Raw genomic sequence first — 6,301 nt, 5'->3', positions numbered from 1 at the left:
AAATAGCTAAATAAAGGCTTTTGAAATTCGGTCACAATGTGAAGATCAAATAGTTATTTGTTATGCAACGCTCCAAAGTTGTTGTTTGACGCGAGAGCTTGTATTGAAACCTGAACAAGCGAAGGGACCTAGATTGAATACTCAGCGTGGCGAGGGTTTCAAGCCACAAGACGTAAAACAACTTTGCAGCCGAGTGAAACAAATAACTTTTCATCTCACTATAGCGAGGAAAATGGTAGATGAAAGAAACAGTTGCACTATAACAAATCAGTTTAGTTCTTCGACGAATTAAAATATTTTTAATAAACATAATCTCAGTATAGAGTATTAAAGAAACAAACCTCAAAAGTCCGTGGAATTACATCAATTTGCCAAGTTTTATTGAAATCGGTTACCGGAAAGTGTGCAAACCCAGATTCATCCCCTTCGCCACTATACGGAACTTGACACAGGAAATAATAAAAATTGGTTCTCACTACTCAAAGTCTATTGAGAGAAAAACGCCTTGAATTGGAGAATAGCATAATCAACCATTAAAATAATTGCTCCTTATAATAAAATTTGGGTGCTATTTGTAAAAATGAATATTCATGCGTGAACAGCCGCCCTTGGAGGTGGATGATTTTCTTAAAAATTAAATGGGACCACTATGGAGGTACTCACTTTCCAACAAAAAAAAAATCGTTAAAATCGGTTCACAAATACCGGAGTTATCGCGTCACATATATACAAAAAAACATACAGTCGAATTTAGAACCTCCTCTTTTTTGAAGTCGGTTAAAAATTAGTTATCGTTATCAATTTAATGTCAACAATAATAAGAATAAAATATACCAACGGATTTATATTACTAATAATGTACGACAAATCACGTAGTTGAACGTGTCATTATGTTTTTTTCATCGAAAGAAATAGTTAGGTGCACCACAGTCCATCGTTAAGTTCGAGTTTAAAAAATCTTCAAAAACTCTCTTTGTGCATTTCTAATGAGAAAGAAAGCCTTTCAGAGCTAGTGAGGCGAAAAAAAATTATTTATTTTATTGCATATCACATTGCACATTTCTAATGGTTGGTAACTATAAAATGCATTATTTGCTACTATAGTACAATATGACGCCCCGTTAGGGCATGGCAATATATTAGCGGAGAGGTTCTCATGCTGTTATATTGTAAATATAGACGGTAGCATCTAGCTATACGGTGACGGATCTTATTCTGTTGCACTGGAGACGATATTCGAACAAAAGTATAAAATAACATTATACTGTCAGCCTTTGAATAAAAGCTGTAACAGTTACTTCAAGCAATGGTTAGGAAAGCCATTTCCTATCCCTTTAAAGCATGATTAAGCTGTATTAAGGTGTGTGTGCAATCATTATTCCATTGAAAGCCATTTGGTTTGATGTTTTTACAGGTCATTGGGCACACATACTATAGTTAAATTATATATTTTGTGAGGTCAATTTCTACTGACGATTGAATTTAAAATCATATTATATTTCATTTGGTGACGTCAGATGACGGCCTCTATAATAATAAATGGCATGTACACAAGGCAAAGAAAATTGCTTGCTGCCGACGACGTGACAATTTGCGTATTCACTTACAGGGGCTCCAGGCTTGACTGAAACCAGTTAGCAACTAAAAGACTGATTTATATGAATATAATTGGAATTCATTGATGTGGCCGAAAAGAAGGCGAAAGTTTTAAATTACATAATTATAACTTTTTATAAAAAAAAAACGACCGCATAAGTTTGTGGCATGATAAGGTTTTTTTTGTGAAAATGTTTTTATAGTTACACATTTTACAATAAAATATTTTTAGTTTAAGTATTAAAAAACTCTTTCAGCGGCAGTCGAGTTTAATTTATTTATTTCTGCCGCCAAGCAGTGATGTTATATTTACTGAGTTCCAGTTTTGAAGGGTAAGGGTGCTGGTGAAATTACAAGCACATGGGACTTGTCAACTTACGTTTCGGGGTGATGGGCGCAGTGGCAGTGCGCCTCAGATCTATGCGATTTAAAGAGCTGAGTGGCACTGCAACTGTTACGGACAGGTGTGTAGCTTACCATCAGGCGCACGACTCGATCGTCCCGTCACTTTATGTAATAATAAAAAAAAATCTGCTAGCTTCCTGTCTCTATGGCCAAGACACCCTTAGGCAGTAGATCGGTCTTGTGAGTCTGTGAGACGGGCAGTGAGAATATCCATTCCATGCACCCATTATTCTTCCCACCTTCCATCTATTACCTTAGGTCGCACTGTAACAGGCTACCTCTACTATCTATATACGTATATATAGTAGTTGCTACTTTAGTACTATAGTAGATTCTATTTTGCATTATTTCGCCATGAATAAAATAGAATGTAAAAAGACCGTCTGGCTTAAGAGAAAAAATTATAATTAAACAGACGGCTTGCGGGAAGTTGTTTCATAATTATTTTTATATAACCATTAATTTACTACTAATTATTTTATTGTTAAATGTATAAAATTTGTTTTTAAGCTGTAATATAAAGAAAGAAGGACGGCGAAAGCTGACCCAATATATTATAAAATTTCAATCATGGACTTTGCTAGTATAATTTTACGTTTTAGTTTATGCGTAGTTATCAAAATATTTTTGTATATTTTTAAAAGTCGCGGGAATAAAGCAATTGTAATGTATTTTCGAATAAATGCAAGAACACAACGCAATCTATTCAGTTTGCCCACAGATTAGGTAACGTTCTTGTACGTGCGTTCCATTTTTTAATGTTTACCTACCTAAAGTACTAGTTATTTTACAGTACACACATAAAACATTAAAGCTATAAAATGCCTAATCAAATGAGTCAATAAAACAGCAATGACATTAAGTAGAAAATAAAACACAACGTGATAGAAATGTTTAATTTTAAATAGAAGATAAGAAAGTTAGTAAAGGAACGTTTTGACAAGACGCCTCTTGCCAGTATCAATGTCACATTGAGATTGAGAACAGTGTGACCATTTGTGGCAGATTTCTGCCATTTGGGCATATTTAATTATTTAATTTTATGTTGAGTGTGTGCGTTATTAAAAAAAATAAAATAAAAAACAAAATTTTGAGGTCGGTTTTTATAATTTGTAAAATAAGTACATCTCAGGTAAAAGTAATCAAAATAATTCATTGAAGATTTCATTAAAATACTCAAAGAAAGTAAAGGAAGGAAAACCTGGCTGGCTACCTACGGATAAGCATCAACAGAGACTAAAAAAAATCCCCGACTTGATTCCACCATTGGGTATACACCCGGATTTGTATGACTTTAAGGGGGCACTGCTTTGCCACCAAATGTTAGCCTGGATTGAAAACCATTGTCACGCTAGTGACCCGTGTCAACCGTTATTTAGGAATATCCGCACGGGCAGGCCGGCTTTAAAACCAGCCAGAGGAACAATACAGATAGTACTAAGTAGTAATGTAAACTAATTTATCTTGCTCAGTCTACAGCGTAGGCGTCCAAATGAATACACGTCCTAGTTTTGTCCATTGAAGCTCGAATAACTATGGATATTACGCATTAATATTCCAATTAACCCAAACAGCGGTAATCCATTAGCCACGAATAAGAGTTCATTGAACGATGGTTCCGCGACTTCTAAATGTTTTATTTTATTTACAAATAAGAGAGAACAGAATTAGGTTTTCGTGTATTAAAATTTGACCTTTTTAAACTTATTTTTGCTATAAAAATATTTTTGAATTTTTTTGTGATGCGGCCGTTAGCATTTAACCGACGACATATTCTCATATATTTCGTCTGAAATGACATTTGTAAGCAGATTTGAGAGCCTTATAATTGATAAGTTTGTAACCGACTTCAAAAAAAAAGTAGGTGGTTATACGTTCGGCTGTACGTATGTTTTCAGGTACGTTGCCAATTGTGGACCGATTTTGAATTTTTTTTTGTGTGAAAGGCTGCACTCGCGGGTGGTCCCATTGTCACCAAGTTAGAATCTGACGAGGAATCCCATGAAAATCGAAGGATATCCTCAAATTTCATAGGCATGTCCGTGAATTCATCAATTTCTCCGTCAATTGTGCACCGATTTTGAAAATTCTTTTTTTTTTGAAAGGGTATACTCTCGTGTTGGTCTCTGATGCTGTTCTGGGTTCGTTTCGGCTATGACAAATTACTAATTATTTTCCACCAATAAAAGTCAACTTTTCACTTGACACAATACATTACCATAACAACCAGAAAAGAAAATGTAAAATAACAGTCCCATTGTCACCAAGAAGTCAGAACCTTTTGAGAGGATCCCATGGAAATCGAAAAGGGCTGGTAAGCAAATTTTGAGGTCGGTATTTTTTAATGAAAAAGATACAATTATACAAGAGTATAGTCATAACGTTACAAACTTCTGCCAAATTAAGTGTTAGGATTCTTTGCAATGCACGGAAACTGGTAAGAAAAATGTTGGGCTGAAATTACCACGTTAGAGAAAGTCATGAAAGGGCCAAGCGTTATTATAAATGTTGTATTGTCTGTGGTAGGCTGAGGACTGGAGAAATATATAACAACATGTGTAATGATGAGTATAAGACTGTTGAGAACTGAGGTGGTGCCAGAATAATAAGGAGAGTATATGTATGGACATCGTCGCGACGCATAGGGCTGACAAAAATTTTGTTCAATTTAGGTCGGATATAAAAAAAGCCTTAAAACCAGCGTTCCCGCCAGTGTGGAAGGGCTACATAACGCGGAAGATATAGTTTTGTCACTGTTTATCATTTTTAACCGACTTCAAAAAAGGAGGAGATTCTCAAAATCCGACTGTATTTTTTTAAGTGTATGTTACGCTACTACTCCGGCATTTGTGAACCGATCTTTATGATTCTTTTTTTGTTGGAAAGAAAGGGAATTTGTTGGAAAAATTGGTCTGATTTAATTTTGAAGAAAATCATCCACCTCTAAGGCTGTTCACGCATGAAGATTCATTTTTATAAATAGCGCCTAAATTTTATTATGAGGAGCAATTATTTTAATGGTTGATTTTGCTATACTCCAATTCAAGGCGTTTTTCTCTCTCAATATACTTTGAGTAGTGAAAACCGATTTTTATCATCTCCTGTGTCAAGTCCCGTATAGTGGCGAACTATTTATTATGTGTCTAATTACTATCAGATAATCTTCATGACAATTATCAAACAAAATAAATATATCTTATTAATTTCGAATACCGATTTTTGTAAAGGCAAAACGTTTTTAAATGTGTATTTTATTAATAAAACATAATATGAATATGATATAGTATAATATATAGTATTTTAAAGTTTGTAAGTAGAAAATTTCCTCGAGGGCCGTACACTGGGGTATCGTGCCCAGAAGGCTGGCAACTTTGAATAGCTAAACTTATTCTTTGGCAAAAACACTATTGATTATAGTGTCAGCATATAACTAATTTAAATGTTAACTACAAGCAACATGTGTGTAACTAAAGAATAATACGTAGAAATAAAAATGTTAGAGCACACTTTTTTGTACTTCTTGAAATAATCAATTTAAGGCGACGAAATATGGTTTCAGGCAATTACGTAAATCAAAAATTTCCTCTGACACATCTTTTTCATTAGTTGCGTTGCCCCAGAATCGATGCCCAGGATATTATATCAAAAATGTATGAATCATATTCATGCACATATATTTAGAAGGAACTATAGAATTCGTATTATATCTATTAAGCACACACTTTTTGCATGTTTTGAAAAAATACATTAAAATCACATACGAGGTAATCAATCTAGACGAAAAATGGTTTGAGGGTATTATTTAAATCGACAATTTGCTTTGACACATCTTTTTTTTGCCTTGACAACTGAATTCACATTAGTTACGTTGCCCCTGAATATTAAATCAACAAATGTGGTATGCTTGTTCTAGTTTGTACTAGTGAGTTACTAGACAAGTCCTATGTGCTTTGTGATTTCACCAGCACCCTTACCCTTCTAAACCGGAACGCAGCAATGCTCACGTCACTACTTGGCGGCAGAAATAGGTAAGGTGGCAGTACTTCTCTGGACGAACTCTTTCACAAGGAGCTCTACTGCTACTTAAAATGATTCCACTGACATTAACACATTCACTGACATTTTTATTTTAATATAAATTCTTTTTCCTTTTGTGATTGAATTGCATCTCAAATACAGTAATTTAAATTTTGAAGACGGGAGCACAACAAGCAAACGTATGACAATACAAGGGAGAAATTAATTTTTCGCAACAGGTTTACTTTGATACGTAATCGTTTCCCTAAAATTTACATTTACA

The sequence above is a fragment of the Hyposmocoma kahamanoa genome, unplaced genomic scaffold (genome assembly GCF_003589595.1).
Source record: "Hyposmocoma kahamanoa isolate Upper Pololo Valley unplaced genomic scaffold, ASM358959v1 62, whole genome shotgun sequence".
NCBI classification, from domain to species: Eukaryota; Metazoa; Arthropoda; class Insecta; order Lepidoptera; family Cosmopterigidae; genus Hyposmocoma; species Hyposmocoma kahamanoa.
This window is presented reverse-complemented; position numbering follows the sequence as displayed.